Source organism: Perna viridis, chromosome 7 (assembly GCF_037379345.1).
Source record: "Perna viridis isolate PV_CMFRI_1.1 ecotype Kerala chromosome 7, ASM3737934v1, whole genome shotgun sequence".
Classification (NCBI taxonomy): Eukaryota; Metazoa; Mollusca; class Bivalvia; order Mytilida; family Mytilidae; genus Perna; species Perna viridis.
The window spans coordinates 7,331,564-7,350,732 of NC_142451.1; the positions used below are offsets into that span (position 1 = coordinate 7,331,564).

The 19,169-nt window shown below is 34.0% G+C and overlaps 1 long non-coding RNA gene across 3 annotated transcripts; it reads left to right on the plus strand.

Annotated features, from left to right (window-relative positions):
- The first annotated feature begins 8,438 nt into the window (after window positions 1-8,438).
- Window positions 8,439-16,150, plus strand: LOC148611141 (uncharacterized). Of its 3 annotated transcripts, XR_015924063.1 has the most exons (5): window positions 8,439-8,570; window positions 9,157-9,326; window positions 9,916-12,548; window positions 13,784-14,169; window positions 15,035-16,150. It is a non-coding gene; the product is annotated as an uncharacterized LOC148611141 (long non-coding RNA). The 3 variants fall into 3 exon arrangements; XR_015924064.1 differs by lacking the exon at window positions 8,439-8,570 and having other exon boundaries at window positions 8,755-9,326; window positions 9,916-12,503; XR_015924065.1 differs by lacking the exon at window positions 8,439-8,570 and having other exon boundaries at window positions 8,775-9,326; window positions 12,347-12,548.
- The last annotated feature ends 3,019 nt before the right edge of the window (window positions 16,151-19,169 follow it).

Below are 19,169 nucleotides of genomic sequence, written 5' to 3' on the forward strand. Positions count from 1 at the left end.
ATACAATGTGGATACCCTCTAAAAAGTTGTGTGTCCCTTTGTTTCCTGTGTCCAGACAATAACTTAAGAACGGATCAATGCATTTTGCATAGATCTTCAGTACAATAAAATACGCAAAATCCAAATGTAGTTTTCCATTTAAGCAATTGGCAGTGCATCACTTAGGAGGGCGTCCATGCAAAAACTAGGAAGTGGGTGGCACATGACAAATTTTGTTTCAAAACATTTTCATCTATTTCATATGACAAATGCATCCTTTCTCAAAGTTGAATGTTGTTTTTTTTTTAATGAACTGTTAAAGAGAATTGAATTAGATAGAAAGCACTGAAAATCATTTTCATTTTGTGCAAAATTGTAGCTGTAAGATCGTTTTCTTAGCCATACATTTTAGATTTTAAAAAATGACATTAACATTACATTGGAACAAAAATATCCGTGGCATTAGATTTACCATGTGCCATCCATATCATAGGAACTACTGGTTTCTAAAAGAAGTCTCTTAATATTTCATTAATGCCGGACAAATCATTGGCCAAACTGGGCATCATTCGCTTAATCATTTTCAGTAGGTAGCGAAGGAAGTAAGGAATTCCCCAAAACTAGAAACAATGCTCACTTCATCGATACATCCTTTTCCCCATTTGACAGTGTGCACATATTAACCTTATCAAACTCTATATGATGGACCCCTATTTCTTAAACAGAAACCATTTAGATAGAACGTGAACACCTTCACTGTTAAGTAAATAATCTGTGAAAGTTTTAATTCCATTCAGTGGTGTAGGAGGAGTTGCTTCATAATAAGCATCCTATATGATTTTTCAAAAGCCATGTCCTTGTTTTCTTATGATGGAATTACCAACAAGAAAAACAAACAAACAAACAAACAAAAGAAAGAAAATAAAAGAATAAAAAAAAGGACAGATAACATTTTTAAATCGGAGGTGCGCATAATAAATATTCTCTATTCATTACATTTTATGATGGAGTTGTGGGTAAGATAAGGATACCTCACTGTCCAAGGAAAGTGTGAACGGACTATGCTGATTCTAGAAATTGAAATATCTATTCCTGTCGTCTTTATGGAAATTGTATTCTATGTCATGGTCATGGGAGCAGTTCTTTAATAACTGATTATCTCCAAAAAGGAAATTAAATCCAAGTGGAAAATCATGAGATGGAAGGGGTGTATCCCCATTATTTTCACAGACGATTAAACCATATATATAATTATATTTATAGTTTGTTTATAACACCAATTCAAATTCAAGGAATATCATTTTCCAGAAAGTATTAAAGGTCTCAATATTAGCCTGAATGATATTTAGAAAAGTATCATTTCCAATGTCAATTTAAAGTGTGCCTTCGATTCTTTATAAATCTCATTCACTTTCCCAAATATCGGGATACTATACACAAAACCCCAGGCTCAAATCGCCCATTATTATCTTCACTGTGATGTTTATCCTTCTTTTTGTTTTTTTTTTGTCTACTAAATGTCAGTAAAACCGGACAAACTTAGTACATGTGTTAAGTAGAAGGGTTACCCGGTAGGGTAAGCGTCACGGCATCTGGATATGGGTTAAGCCTTAATAACCTTACACAGGCAAATATTTTTCACGTGAAATTCATGTTAATCGAGCTTCACAAGAAATTCACGTGAATTTTACATGAAGGTTCGATTCACACGAATTTCATGTGAACTCTGTAAGAAAGTCTATATGTTCGATTCGGGATATAATCGTATGTTACAATAGTTCAACAGCTTTTTGATGACAGAATTAAACTAACCTGAATTATCTAAATGCGGAACGAACGTTGAATCAATCGATTTATTTTCATACGAGGGTTACCGAACAAGTAAAGAATCGATACCCAACAAGACAAGAGTGACTTGTTTTTTATTGTATATTGGTCAAATTTAGACATTTATACTTAGAAGCATACCGGTATTTTAATTTTTTTATTTTAAGCTTGAATCATCCCCAAAATTGTATCGACTATCATTCGTAATCTCGCAAACCCTTAAATGTGCATACAAGAAAAGACTTAAGGCAGCAGAAAACATGGAAGCTTCTTAACTCAAAGAACATATTGAGGGCAAGCCCTTAATTATCAACACAAGCGATTTTAACGACATCGGGTCTCGTACATCTACGCTCTTTCCGTACTTTCGGTGTGCCTCGTCAATGACTTTAACTGCTTAGTGGGACCCAGTAAAACTAATATCTTATGCCAATGACTTATTAATGCAATGTAAGTCAAAATGGTTGAAGGAACAAATGAGAGACAAAACTAGTAAAAGACAAAGTTGAAAAGAAGGTCAATTCGAACGAGCAAAGTCTGCAAATTTCCCCAAATACGCTACTGCCAAATCGGAAATTTAAAATCACACTACGAGCTTCTTGGGCTAAATCTTCCAAAGATGATCCGGAATGGGCTCTGAATCTGTGTCGGCTAAACTTTCTGAATCTCTGAAATTACAACGAGATATGTATCGCCTATGCACGTGTATCCTTCTCCGCAATGAAAACTGACTTGTTCAATGTGTCATAATGTTCTTTTCCTCTTTCGTCTACCCCGGACGCTTACCCTACCGGTGCACCTGGTACATGCTCCCAGTTTTTAGTGGAGTCCGAGTTGCCCATTTGCTTTTGTTACTTTGTATGTATTATTTTAGTTACTTTATGTTCTTTGTTGTGTATGTCGGTTTTCCATGTCTGGTCTTTGTCCCCGGATTACAGTCTTTTGATTACCCTATAGCATTGGTTCCCTTGATTACTCTTTCAGCTGAATACAAATGGCGAGCTTTGAATGATATATGTTTCTACAGTAGAACTAAAACCAACTTCCTCACAAGACGAATTGCCCTGTGTGACTTGCTAGGCTTTTATTCAGATTAGCAAAGTAGCTTGATTTTCCATAAAGACAGAAATTTCTTGTTTACTAAGTATTTGGTCCCAACGTGCAAGGCGACAACTACCGAACATAACAAGCAATGTTATATCTGACAAAAGACCTCTATGTTCCCAATTACTGGGTCACTGAGCATGAGCCCATTTCCCTTAAAATAAATACAGAGTCCTTTATATCTTTAAAAACACTGATGGAAGATAGATCGATTACCTCATTAGACGTCCAGAACTGACCAAGCATATCTGAAATTCCATTGTTCTGACCCAAGAATTTCAACCAAATCTTTAAATCTGCTTTCATACTTAAAGAAGGAAGGCAACAATCAAATAAACCACTGTCGTGCTGAATCGTTTTGAAAAAATGTCTAGATTTCGATATACATAAGGGAAAGCGGTGTCTCTTGAAAACAACCCCAACAGGGAGCTGATTTAGATAAAGAGAAAGGCAGATCTCTTCAGAGCTCAACAAGGCAGTTCTCTATTTTAAAGAGAAAAAGTCCAACCAGTACCAAAGCCAGAGTTTTAATCAAAATCAGAAGAAAGCTCGCATAGTATAACCTAAGTCAAACATCTCCAGAAAATCCGAACCCCTCACCACTATCGCCAAAAAGGGGTGCGCTGGTGACCCGCACTCATAGCCCAGTAATAATGGGTACACCCATTGTCAGTCCAGTTGTAGGTGTTTCAGAAACCAACTGTGCAGACAACCCCCATGCCAGTGTACTTTATATCGTCCTGTCTGGTCAGCTTCGAGTTTGCGCCTACTAGAGACATAGAAATGCCAACTCATGGGGCCCAGCCAATGCTACATCAACTCCACAAAAGGAGTATGAACTTACCAAATTCGGACAAAAGGGAGTAAAGTACAGAAGTAAGACTATAATTTCTTTGGGCAACAGCGTATAGGGACAAATCCCCAAATACCTCTAGACAAACCCTAACAAAAAGTGGGATGAAAGGCCTTGAAGCCACTGAGATAGATGAACACAAATGTGATCCCCCAATGCAAACAGATATTCCTTGAGGTAGGGTACAATACAAAGATTCTCAAGCCCATCAAAGTTGAACATACATGATATCGCCAATGGGAACAGTTCCTAAATCAATGTCAAAGGCAAGGAATAAAAGCCATTTTGCAAACAACAACACAAGTGCCACTCGTTTCCGACAATTCCTTTATAGAGGTAATTTTCATGATCCATATTCAATGTGGGTGTGGTCCTGGTTAAAACAAGTCACCAAAGCATTAAAAACAAAGAACAATGATCAGTACAATTGCCTTCAGTTCTCAAACAGAGGCATTTCGTTAGAGTCCGAAGAAAGTGTAATTACCCACATGATCGTAAATAAATTGCATTGGTCCTGGTGAAAGCAAGTCAGCAAAGCATAGGAAACAAAGTACAATGAGTAAAATTACATTTTAATTACCCCATTATTGTAAATAAACTGCATTGTTTCTGTTTTGGTTCGTTGCCTTCTCATTGACCCCACTTCCCCACAATAGTCCGACCTTTGCAGGTAAAAGGAGGGGTTTGTGCATGGGTAACTTGTAAGACAAGCATACTGTAAGCGTTCTCAAGTATTTGCCGAGAACTGTTTATCCGAAAGAGTTAATTGTATCATACAAATAAAAATGTACATGTACGTCCCCCCCCCAAACTGTGGGAAGATATGTCCTGTAATTTTTATCTTGACCATCTCAGAATTATTACAAGGTCTTAAATTTGTTTTAGTTTGGACGACGCCGTACACATATAAAAACTGAGCAGGGTTGCGCTTTTAGCTAAAGTGGATATTAAGTCAGCATTTCACTTGTTGCGAATATGGCCAGGAAATTTTTAACAATTTGAATCCAGTTTCGATAATCTTTCTAAATTATACCGTTGCCTACCTATGGACGCTTCTGTTCATTTTGGATTATTTGAGATCCTTTTACGACCGGCGCTTCACTGACATTGGCATGCAACACAATGAAGTAAAAATTAAAAGGTGCATTACTAAGATTTTTTATTCGGTGCTAACAGCCTTTATCACAATTAAATTGTTTTAAATCCGCGTGTGAAAAGTAGAGCGTACCATTATCCTACTGACAGTATTATTTTGCTGGGTTTAGAAATTGATAAAAATGGAACTGCGTTTACATGGAAAAAAATTGTCAAAAATCACAGCTTTAATTATTGAGCTTCAGCATGTTCCGGTCAGACCTTTCTGTCGCCGTCTGATAAATGAAACTTGACACATTAAACAACTGGGGCATATCATTAGAGTCACTTGAAGTATTAAATAAGATTTAGAGATTTGGCTGACATTTCTGAACGGGGAAAATGGAATTCAGATATGTTTAGACATTTTATAATGCTAAAGATCTATATTCCAATATCGCAAGGGAAAATGGACTCATGCTCAGTGATCCAGTGATTAAAACACAAAGATATAATGTAAAGGTGGTTACAAGCTTTTTAGCTCACCCGGCGGTATGCCGTGTGATCGTCCGCCACCGTCGTCGTCGTCGTTAACAATTTCTTCGAACATCTTCTCCTCTGAAACTACTGAATAGATTTGCATGAAACTTATGATTGTTTCTTAGGGTATCCTGCACAAAGTGACTGTTTTGATTATTGATCGGTCAAAAAACATGACCCCGTTACTAAAATTAGAACATAAGGGTCAGACAGCAATTTTTGCATATATCTCCATAACCGTTACGTTTAGCCAAATTTTGAAAAGGGTAAAATATTGAGCATGATGAGACATATTTATGGTCGATTTTGTGTGAAAATCTGTTGACCCATGTTGGATTTATTGCCCTTTTTGGACGTTTGTTTTTGCTGGTTTTGATGTTATTACTTTCAAAACTCTTCGTCTCAAAAACTAGTATAGAGAATTCAATTTTGTATTTTTTGCTTTTAACGGTATCCTTAACAAAATGACCGTTCGGATTTTTTTATCTGTTAAAAAACATGGCCACCGTTATTACAAATAGAACTTGGGGTCAGACAGCCGTTTTTTGCATTTATCTAAAAAAAATGCTGAAATATCCTTATTGTAAGGCCTACAAAAGTCTCCCAGGGATTAAAGTTGTCAGACGACTCCATGTATAGTTATTAGCCTTGAGAAGTGAATTTTTTTTTTTTTTTTTTTTTTTAAAGTTTTCACCCTATATCTTGAAGACTATTATAGAGAGAATGAAACTTTCGATTGATGAAATGATCCTTCAAGTCCTACCAAAGTCTTTAGGAGTCAAAATTGTCGGACAACCTCTTGTTAGAGTTATTGCCCTTGAAAGCCAAACAATTAACCAGGTGAGCGATTCAGGCTAATGGGAGCCTGCTGTTTATAGACATTTTAATAACGATTCTGTCATCATTTTAAGTCTTCATAGTTTGTAAAAAAGATTAAATTCAACTTCATGTTACTCAAGTAAGGAGAATTGCAGTGCACTTATGTGAGATGTTGCCAATACCATCTCAAAGTTATATTTTGAACTAAAGCCATTACAGTAGCAATACATGTATAATGATATAACTTACGCAGTATGAATTACTGACTTTTATTACACCCATTATCTATGCCTCGATCACTGAATCGTGTGTTCCGCAGGAATTCAGACAGGTAATTGTTCGACCTCTTCTTAAAAAGCGGGGAATGGACCCAGAGATACTAAAGAACTATCGTCCAGTGTCAAATTTGCCCTTCATTTCCAAGATATTTGAAAGAAATTGTAGCCAACAATCTGGAAGACCATTTACGTACTTATTCTTTCTACGATGAATTGCAATCTGCCTACCGTGTCAGCCATTCAACAGAGACTGCATTATTACGTGTACATCACGACGTTCCGGCAGCACTCGACAGAAACTGCTGTACAGTCATGCTTGTGCTCGACTTATCCGCAGCGTTTGACACGATAGACCATTCAATTATAATAGAACGACTCAAATACGCCTACGGCATAACAAACTCTGCTCTTTTATGGTTTCAGTCGTATTTAGAAGGAAGGAAGTATCCGTGGGAGCCATCCAATCCAACTCGATCAAATTGAACTTTCGCGTTCCTCAGGTATTTGATGTGGGTCCAAGACTGTATTGTATGTCTTCTAAGCCTATCGAAAAAAATTGCAGACGACAGGACATGCTTTATCATCGTTACGCTGATGATTCGCAGATATATTTAGTAATTGAATCAATTGACAACTGGTCCGAAATATCCACACGACTTGAAGCTTGCGTTTGCGACATAAGCTCATAGATGAAGAACAATCTGTTACAGCTAAACCAAGATAAGACTGAATTATTTTCGCTCCGAAACATCGACCCAAGGAATTTAAGAAACGTTAACTAGCTCTTGATAGTGTCAGATGCAATTTGTGTAAAGGACCTTGGTGTACATTTAGTAAAGTCATTAAGCATGGAACAACATATTTCCGCTGTATCCAAGTCATGTTTCTTTCAAATCAGAAAGATTGGCCGAATTCGTTGTTATATTACGGACAGTGCTTGCAAAACTGTAGTGTGTTCTCTCATAACATCGAAATTGGATTACGGCAGCTCCCTTTTATATGGCGTGAAATCTAGTGCCTTGAACAAGCTTCAAAAAGTTCAGAATGCTGCCGCCAGATTGATATCACGGCGCAGGAAATGTGACCACATAACACCTATGTTAATTGACCTACACTGGTTACCTGTTCAATTACGGTTTCGATGTTCTATTTTATCAATGGTATTTTTAACACCGTAATGTTATGATTTGGATTTTTATGTTTTACATGGTAGCATATTTTTATTGTTTCTATTTCATTTAAGTGATAAAATATTGACATGTAACCTATTTTCTAGATATTTTTACTTTTGCCATATTTTTTAAATTGATTTTATATTCAGTAATTATCTTATATTTTTATACTATTTAAATAATTTTTAAATACTTAATTAAGCTTTAACTACATAGTTTGTAATTTTTTTGGTTCGTCTTTTCTTTTTTGGTTTTGCAAATTTCTATATCTAAGATACATAATTACGGTTCTGAATAATATTTTCATTTTCATTTTCTTTTGTACAATTTTAGGTGTTGATTACTACGTGCTTTGAATTGTATATCATTTATATGATGTAAAGCGCTTAGAGTAAATGTAGTTTAGATTGGCGCTATACAAATATTGTACGTAAATAATAATGATAATAATCATAATTTACAAACTTGACTTTCTTCGAATTTTCTTAGTTGTGTTACATATTTATGTATTATTTGTAATTCACCTGAGTATTTTTGATATCTTGTTATTTTTAAATAATTACGTTGATAAAGTATTAAAACAAATTTGTTAAATTTTCTTTTGTGTTAAAATGTATTTTGCTTAAAAGAATTTTTTTGAATATTTTTACAAAGTAATTGTTATTGACTTTAGACTTGATAGGTAATGATTGCTATACGCTAACATTGTACGTGACATTTAAATGTTTTTTGGGGCATTTTAAGATAACCTGTATTTAGTTTATTACCCATAGAATATAAATAATTTATCATGATTTAGTTTCCGGATATATCTTTTGACTAAAACAGGTGTACATATGTATTTTGTGGGATAGAAGTAAGTTGCCTTAAAATTGTTGAAATGTAATATGGAGGATTTTTGTGTGCACGTAATGTTAGTTACATGTATGTATATTTACAAAATCATTGGTACTTCTTGTATTTGGTCGTTCTTCTTTCTTTTTCATTATTTTAAGGTTAAAGTTTTTAATGCGATTAGTTGCATGGCTATAACAATCGAAAGTGTTTATTTGAATAAGCTGACAACCATTAATTTTTGGAGATGTGAATATAAGATTCGACGGACAATTCATGTGCAAAGCTAATGGCATTGTCTGATTCTAAACTAAAACTATCATCATGGTGCCCAGGCGTGACACACGTATGATGACAAGACAATAAAATGATTTCAAATAATACCAATGCCGATAACCGATCTGTTACATAGTATGATACAAGAAATCGCAAGTTATTTCAGGGTTCATCACTGTCTTGTCACGTGTAAAAATCGGTTGCATGCTTGTAGAGTGATTTATACTTGTGAAGACCTGAACACGTAGCATAAATACACTGATCCCTCAATATGATTGCACACGGACTGTTATGCAATCTTGCCTAGAAATATTGGTGAATGATTCTTCACATTACATTTTTCTTTCCAACAAAAAATGTTCCTTTTTGTTAAATTCGTCTTTCAATTTTTTGTTTCAAGTTTCAGATTATATACAGTACAAATAGATGAGAGTAAATGTCCGATTTGTCAAGTTCAATATACTACAACAGGTCTAACTCAAAGAATAACTAGGGATTGTAATCATAAGCTATGCCTATCATGTATTTTAAATCACAATCAAAGTTGTCCACTTTGTTGTGATCATGATGGTAAGTCGGAATTAAAAGAAATATGTGTGAGTTTTTTTTAATAGATTACAATGTAATTCATTTAATCTTGTTTTAGAGTATTTACCATGTCAAATGTTGCAAAGGGTCGAAGCCGCTATGTATTTAACAGAAATGAAATGACTGTTTAATTTAAAGCTAAAATGTTAATTTGTAACTGAATTTGTCTAATACATGTATACTTTTTTCTGTGTAATTACTAGACATTTAAGAATTGCTATAATCAATAATAAGTTTTGATATTACCAGCATACATATTCATATTCTATTATACTTTCCATGATATGTAAAAGACACAAACCTTGCTAGAACCAACCGACCGGATGGTGCTATTTTGTCTTATTTTCTTTCTACAGTAAACTACATATTTTTTTATTTTCAATATTTATAACCTGGCTGACCAGTATTCATACTCAAACACTAAATGCTAGGATATTGATATGTCAAATTTTGTTGAAATCCATTGTAATAAAATGACCAGCATTTAATTCCCCCTGTATAAGTAGTAAAAAAATAATTATGACATAGATGCTTCAGTATAAATTTAAATAACTTTTCGGTTGTTTTCTAGATATATTGAATGTACATGTATTTCAAGTACAACAGACCAAATTGAGAAAAACGATGTGCCGACCAATGCCCAATTCTTACAATTGCTGGATGGTACTTATAAATCTCTATCTAATAATATCGCCATTTAATCACCATTAACGTTATATATTATCACATCTTTTTGGAAGTATGTTTCTCCGTATTCTCGTATTTGAGAAAGTGCGTGTTGTCTGATTTTTAGTTTGCTCTCATTGGACATAGCATTTTTTTTCTTTTTAATTGGTAAAGTTATCTTTCAAAAGAAAACGTCGATTTTGTGACACTGGCAATAGTAACCGCAGTAGTAGTTGTTGTAATATGAGAGACAAAGAGAATATTGACTGATATCACTAACAAGTTGTGTTGGCAAAGTCATGTCTTGGATAAGATAATAAACAAGCATGTTTACAATGATCTTGTCTCAAACTATTTGATATGTAAGTACCAATCACTTCATCAACTGTTTTAAATGTATAACTGTTTACTTGACTCTATTGAAAAGAAAGAAATTAACTGTTTTGTCTTTTGCGATTTTTCTAAAGCTTTAGATAAAGTTTGAGATAATAGGCGTTGTAAGAAATTAAAGGCTTATGGAATAAGAAATGATTTATTACGTTGGTTTGAAATACTACAGACACTGTGAAGTCAGCCTCATATCCTGCCGTACACTTAGAAATTGATAGTAAAGGAAAAACTATAGACCAAACTTTACGACAAACGTGATGACTTTTCATTCAGACTTGTTAACTTTTCTTTCATCTGTGGCAACATTCCTTAGCCACCTGCGTATGGAGTGTTCATAGCACAACTCATACGTTATGAACTCTAACAAATAGGCTTCTGGAATAGGGTTATGTTCTTACAAGATTGAACTCATCACTACAGAAGTTTTATGGTCGTCATCATGAACGCATGGATCGTTATGGTGTATCCATCTGCACCATGGAAACTGATTTATTCAACGGGTCATAGTTTTCCTTTCCTCGTTTGTCTACCCCGGACTTTACTTTTATGAGCAACTTAGTGGTTGTTTCTAGAAAAGCAGAGAACGAACGCTTGCACTATCGGTACACCTGGTCCATGCTCCCAGATTTTCGTCCGAGTTGCTCATTTACTTTTGTTACTTTGTATGTATGATTTTAGTTTTTTTTATGTTCTTTGTTGTATATGTCTGTTCTCCATGTCTGGTCTTTGTCCCTCGATAACATTCTTTTGATTACTACTATAACCTTGGTTCCCTTGATTACTCTTTGAGAGTTATCTTGATTCCAGGAAACAAAGTTTTGTTTCAAATGCGTTTGAGTCGGCTTTATGTAGCATATCCGTGAAGGTTCTGTTTTAGGTCTTCTGTTATTCATAATATACATAAATGTTATATCTGAAAAATTAACTTCGTATGCAGATTATTTGCAGATGACACTTCGTTTAATTATTCTGACCAAAGCCATGAGCATACATTGTATCGAAACAGCAATTGATCACGAGCTTAAGGAGTTGGATATGACTGATCAAAGCGGTGGCGAATGTCATTCAATCCAGATAAAACTGAGATTGAAATGACCAGGTGTACTAAGATATAGGACAAGGCAGACAGACACCTAGCGAGATGTCTTCTATCTCGACATTCAGTTTGAGAACGACGAGAACGGGAGACTTAATACGATACTCAACAACAAAAAGGCTTGATTTCTTTAATATGATTTTTTCTTATTTCAGTTTTCAGTTTTCCATTTTTTCGTGACAATATTCAGATCCCACTGTTGTAACACCACAGCCTTTGCTTTATATCATAGCCTACCGCAGATAAAAGTTTTTTCCGTAATTAACGAATTTCTAAAAAGGCTATATGGGGACAAGATTGTGTTTCCACCAGGTTAAATTGTTCACTTTATACATGTTACGGTCAACACCATGAACTCGTTGATCAAAGACTTAATTCCTTTTTGAAATATTTTATCTCTGCAACTTTGATGAAAGCAGGGGAATGATAGAAAAAACGTGCGTTTTTTAGTACCATTCCGTGTAAGAATCATGCAATTTAAAATGGAAAATCTATTTAAAATTAGCCTGAAGCATCTGTGACATTATTATTTTTTGATTGATTATATGGTGAAAAATTCCAGTAATTTCACACTTTGCAACTAAATTTCAGCTATCAATATCTTAATAAATCATAATTTACAAACACTTTGATGGTAATTTCTGGAGATTATGAGGCATTATTACTTAGATAAACCAATAAAATATCTGCGTTTTTTCTTCACAGAGAAGTACTACTTAATTGTCTTCCATTCAATTTAAAATAATCGTATTTATCAAATCATAACGGTGTTTCCTAAACCCATTTTATATATGATAACATTGTTCAGATCCTATTATTTAAATATTGATGTTTTCAAATATATACGTAGAGCAAGACGGAAATGTCGATTCCAACATGACACCAGGTACTTCAATACAATCAAATAAAGGCGAACCTGACAACTTGAAGAAAACTACAAAGGCAGAATCAACAGATAATAATTGTAAAGATTTATGGACAAACGGGAAAGATGACAGTTTTGACTGGTATGAACAAAGGAGAGATTTTATGTTATATTTGTCACGAAAGTGGTATCAGATATGGCATATAAGGAATTAGGAAGTACAAATCAATAATTAAGACGTCCTGATTTTACAAACAAAAAATCAACCCCAAATACGAAAAAATGATCGTTAGTATTAAAATTAACACATCAGACATTATCATACCTGCTTTTCATTGTTTTTGAAACTCCTTTAAATCGTAGATTACATGAAATTAATTGTCTTGAATTCGTTGTTATAGTATGTAAAATGGCATTATGATTGCATTATCCATGATGACTTTCGTCTTTCATCGACATGAATTCACAGAATACACCAAAAAGAAATACCAAAAAGGGCTTTGCAGTCATTAGCTCTCATTGCGAATTTCTGAGTCCATTGCTCAAAAAAACTCAAAAAAGACCAATTGCGTCTACGGATAACATATTAATGAAAAATGTCTTAGAAAGGTTCGGATTTGAGATTGAAACTAAAACGGACAAAACTAAAGAATATTATGAGAAAGATGTATTTGAAAAAGGTAAATTATTTTAATAATCCGTATAAGAATTTGCACTCAGTAAACAGTTTCTTGATTAGATACAGTGGCAACCCTTGGGAAAGAGAAAACATTGCACATATATTCAACGCTGTGTTGAGGTCATTATGACATTGTATTACTGTTATGCAATGTATGTATCCAATATGACAAACACGTCTATCTGTCTCTGTCTGTTTTTGTTTGGAGTTTTACTTCTCTTTTTGTAATGATATTTGAATGTGATGATAACATTTGTTTTTTTTTAATGTACTTTTTCATTTTCTATGGGCTATTCTTTTTTTCGTAGACTATTGTTAAGTCATCACTACAGAAGTTTTATGGTCGTCATCATGAACTCGTGGATCGTTATGGTGTATCCATCTGCACCATGAAAACTGATTTATTCAACGGGTCATAGTTTTCCTTTCCTCGTTTGTCTACCCCGGACTTGACTTTTTATGAGCAACTCGGTGGGTGTTTCTAGAAAAGCAGAGGACGCTTACCCTACCGGTACACCTGGTCCATGCTCCCATTTTTTAGTGGAGTCCGAGTTGCTCATTTACTTTTGTTACTTTGTATGTATGATTTTAGTGTTTTTATGTCTTTGTTGTGAATGTCTGTTTTCCATGTCTGGTCTTTGTCCCTGGATTACATTCTTTTGATTACCGCTGTAACCTTGGTTCCCTTGATTACTCTTTAATTAGTATTTCAGTAAGACGATTTTTTGACATTTATACTTCAGTTAAAGAAGGAATGAAAGTTAAAGAATGCTTGCTATTTGCTTTGAGGGCACACGGCCAAGAAATAAAAGAAACTAAAATCCTAAGTAACCAAAACGGGGACAAGGAAAATGAAGAATCAAGGGGTACCAGAAGCAAAGGGAAAGAAGGAACGGAAGAAACTCAAAAAGAGTACTGAAAGTAAAGGAGAAGAATTAGAAGAAAAAGATAAAGTGAAAAATGATGTAGATAAGGAGAAAGAAAGAGAAATAGATAGAGCAAAAATTGACCAATACACATTTCAACATATCTTTTTCGCTAAAGATGGACAATGTTTTACTCAAGAACTAATAATACAATTTCAAAATTAGACGGTCTCAAAGGAAAATTGAAAATCTTCATCATACAGGTAAGTTAGATAGTGTTATAACACAAAAAACTTCATTACTGTTATGACAAGTATAATATTTCTTGTATTGAACATGGTGGAACGTCTCAGTGATGGATTTGTCTTCCTATTTGGATAGTTTCTGTTTTGAGTAGTCGTATACAATTATTTTGTGGATTGAGATCTTCCTATATATGTGATTCTAATGCTACTGATGAGAGGATAATCATTGAAAAATGTGTACAGCGTATAAAAAATTAAAATATATATGATTGGTATTTTTTGTTTTAAATTGCTCCTCGGAGTATTAAATATATCTTGAAATGGACCACTTTCAATCACAAAGTTTAACAGATTTATGTAATAACTTAGCACCAATTAAACATTTTCCACGGATAAGAATTAATATTTGCCTATTGTCGTTGGACTTGCCAGAATTTTACTGACGCCATTAGGATTGTGATATAAAAAATCAATCTTCAACCTCGAGCCCACAGCTAAAAAGTCATAATTGTCTATTCGCGAAATTGACTTTTCCGTATCTAGTTGTTCAACGCATAGTTAATACTACTTAAGTTTAGAATACAAACGAACCGAAATAGAATAGACTTAAAGGACATGACAAAGGTGGATTAATGATTCGGTTTTGTGTTTTGAAATTTGAAAATAGGAGATGTGGTATGATTGCCAATGAGACAGTCAACCACAAAAGGCCAAACAAGGATCAACAAAGTTATAATCTTAAAAGATATACTTTAACAATTGGAAGCTTCTCATTATTAAATTGAAATGATAATTGAATGTATGAAAATATTTTAATTTGTGAAACAATATCTGAAGTCTGATAGCGTATTCCATTAGCAGAATATCTGTTCGTTTTTCTTAGGCATGTAGGAGAAAGGACAACCAATTTGATAGTAAGAACACGGAGGAAGGGGTAGATGTTCTGATTGAACAAGAAAGAAATGAGGACTCCAGTACTCCTTTCAAAGAAACGAAGGTGTTTTCTCACAGCCTGTCAATGATAGTGATAACACCGCTAACATGAAAGGAAGATATCGTGATGAACCAGCAAAACAATCAACAGATTTTCAACAAAAGTACATCTGTTAATGACAGTGCAGATATAAAAATCCCCCATCACAGGCATTGATCAAAAGGATGCAATGGGATATATGCCTCCCGATGAAGATGAGATCGGTTGTTTCACTGCTGATATCCACTGCGAAGAAACAGTTGTAATGTTTGCGTCGATGACAGATATTATATTTAATAAATTAAAGGTAACATGTATTGATGTCATGGCCATTATCAGTATAAATAGCTTGTTTTTCCCTTCCGATGAAATGAGTTGCCATTTAACCTTGATAAAATTTATATCTGAGTTTGTTTAGATTGTACATTTTGACTTTTGTTAAATTTGGAACAGGAAATCAAGTTCAGAATTAAAAATACGACCGATTATTATGTTTCTCCAATTTTTAACATGTATTAACCAACTACCCAAAATACAATATGTCAAAAACGGACCAATTGATATGAATTCAAACCGGGCATCTATACGGGGCCAATATGGATCAAACCAGGGCCAATACGGCATCATAACTGACGGTCGTTTGACACCGCCATTTTGAGTTAAAATTGGATTTTATGAACTTTAATCATCAGATCTAAAAGCTGTAGAAACACAAACGAAATCTTCCATTTTATACAAAAAGGATATTTAAGACTGATTAATGCAAATAAACCTACATGTTCTTGGTAAAACACGAGAACAACTGTTCTACAAACCATCTAGTTCAGTTGGTTAATAAAATTGGCAATAAATATGTAATTTTCATGCTGGCCCTGTAATGGATTTCGGTCAATCATATTGGCCTCAACAGCCGTATTGGCCTTCAGCGATGCCTCGGGACCAATACGACCGTCTCGACCAATATGACAGATCTCAAACCTATAATAGGGCCAATGAAAATACGTATTTATTAACATATAATATTGACTCCGCCGTATGTTTGTCTACTTAATAGAACAAGGAACAGATATAGTAAAACGTATAACCTTAATGTAAATAGTAAATACATACAGAAATCACCAAAAGGCCCTAAATAAGTGTAAACACAAGTAAGCTCTGAAAGACCCGACAAGATACGTAATATATTCCACGGAATCAGAACGATCACAAAATCTTCAAAATAAACTGCCCGTGTGGATCCGGGTGTCAGAAGAATAGGCCCAGAGCAGCGCTAAGCTTGTCGTAAAAGGCGACTAAATAGTGCTCAGAACCCTAACAGGGGGCAAGGGCGCTCTGCTCACAGAGCAACTGGGTTGTGTGCCCCAGGTGGTGGAATGGGGTACCCCTGGCGTGTTACATGCTGGAGTTTTCACGCTATAATACGAAAACCTGACCGAAACCATAGTTGTGCACCATGTTGGGAAAGATACCACGTTCCTCTCACATTAAAGAACTCTGCTGGGGTATTCGATAGGAGTAAGAACCTTTGCGCTCCGCCACAAGAGGCTAAATTTCCCGATCTTTCCCATCCCTCCCTTTTTCTATGGGAATCAAAATGTGTCGACCCTATTATCTTTGTGTCCCATCCCTTTTTCATTTTATCATCATCATCATCATTATCATTTCATGTTCATGTTATCATCCAGTTCATGTTCATCGTCTGAATATAGTTGAAATATGGCTGCTCGGGCGTTAAACCCCAATAATCAATCAATCAAAATAAACTAAAAAGGTCAAATAACGACATGAAGACACATTGATGACCAACATCGTCAAACACTATTGGCATTATAGCGTAATCATTTCTAACAAAGTATCACGCTAAAAGCGCAGCAGACAATCTAGAAGTAATGGACAGGCATCCGACAAAATTATAATAAGGCAACACAAAATCACAATAGAACATGCGTCATTTATCAATCATTTGTTGATTTTTTTTTATTTGATCTTTAACTTGATATCACAAAGCAATACATTAATTTGAGATAAATACTGTAATCTGATTGGTTAAAATACGTTTGTTATATTTCAATGGATAAAAAATATTGACACGCCCCTATTCATTAAATTCAGAGCTAGTTCTTTCATGTTAAAAGATAAAAATATGTACTAAAATTAAGAATTGGCTATGATGTTATTTTTCAATAGACAAAATTGTCATTATTGCCAATTCTTAAAAAAACCAACGCAGAGTAAAAATAAATAAAATGCATATATCGGTTATTAATGCTTTCGAATGAGATATTGTTTCAGATGTCATGAGTGAATCAATTATTAATGATAAAACGGTAAAACAGAATGTATTTTATAGGGCTTGTATTTAAAACTTGTACCTTTTTATGAGTAGATAGAATGATTAAATTGCAAGTCAGGTTTATTATCTAAATTTTGACCGGCTCACTATCAAACGCACTTTCGTTATCAAAATATTCTTACAGATTTAACTACATATTTTAGTTTATTGTCTTTTAAAGTTGTAAACTATATTCTTTCCAAAATAGGCCTTAACTTCTTTTTTCTGATGATAAGACTGAAAACAAATACGCATGAACACCTACTCATCTGCTACATGTTATATATTTAAGAAAAATATGCATACAGTTTTCAAAATCACCCTGATGAGGGAGGTTGGCTTATTAAAGAATTTTGCAAAGTTCTCACGGAAGAAACGTCCGCAGTAAAGGAGGTTGACAAGAAGAAACTGAATATTTTTTATATATTGGTTATTGTAAATCGCAATGTCAGTAGGAGAGAAGTCATTGGCGACAAAGGTCCCACGGGAGTAAAGTCCCAGTCGTGTTTTTCACACAACCTAACTCTTGACGATAATTGTCTATAATAAAAACTGTTAAGACACCAATGTTTTATTTAATTATCTTGTTCGTATGCTTTTTATTGTAAATGTATGGAAATGAGCCTAAAATATAGATTCGTATTATCCCGTTTTGGATCCATGCATTATATTATACCATTACGAGTGTATCCGTTATGGCGCACATCGGACAATTTCTCAAAAACGCATAAAGAGATTCTGGTAACCATTTAACATTTTTAGTTCTTTTTTAAAAAACGTTCCTTTCGGTTTTCCCCTCCCTTTTGTTAAAAAAGAACGTTCAATGGTGACAACACTGTTGTTGAAATGTTGAAGGTGCCCCTTATTTATTGTTTATTCGTTAATGTAATCAACAAATTATTAATTTTTTTTTAATTTCTAGGTAGACCGGAAAGCAAATGCAAATTTGACAAAATATTTAATTCTTATTTCATCTAAGAGCTAAATCACTGAAAATTGTATTGTAACTGTGTAAAACAATTATCAACGTGGATTTAAGTACTAAGTCGAAAATTTGACTCTTGACATTTTGCTTTTATAGAAAAAGAGAAATAAACATATTTTTTTTAACTTGAAGGGTAAAATGAACCTAGAGCTTGAAGTCTTTTTATTAATAGAGAAAACTGTATTAATTTAGCAAGGATAATATATAATTGTCATTTTCTTAGTTTCCTGAAATAAAATTTAGATCCTTAGCACTCATTATTATCTGGTGCTTATTTGTTTACAAGATTCATATTTATTAAGAATTCTTATTTAGCTAAATCTTTTATTTTTTTAAACTTTAGCCGTAATCACCGAATGATAAAGCTTGTTTGATTGTATTTAAGGTGTTAACAAAATATATATTTCGTGTGACAGAACATTGTCATGCGTTATAGTAGATTCTTAAGGAATGTTTCTAAAAGATTTGCAGCAGTTTTAAAAAGTGTAAACTGGCCTAAAGCATGTTATTGAATATAACCTGATAAAAATTTTGAAACATTCCTTGTAATTTAATTTCTGAGTGTGAAAGTTACAATATTAAAAATTGATTCGCTATTTTGTTTGGGATTATTTGAATCGCGGAGTGCGGACCAGTCGACCTTAATGACGTCATAGTATCAAGCAATTTTAGATTGCACTATATATAGATGGGATTGGGGTGCAGTTTCGTACACAAAATTGACCCGG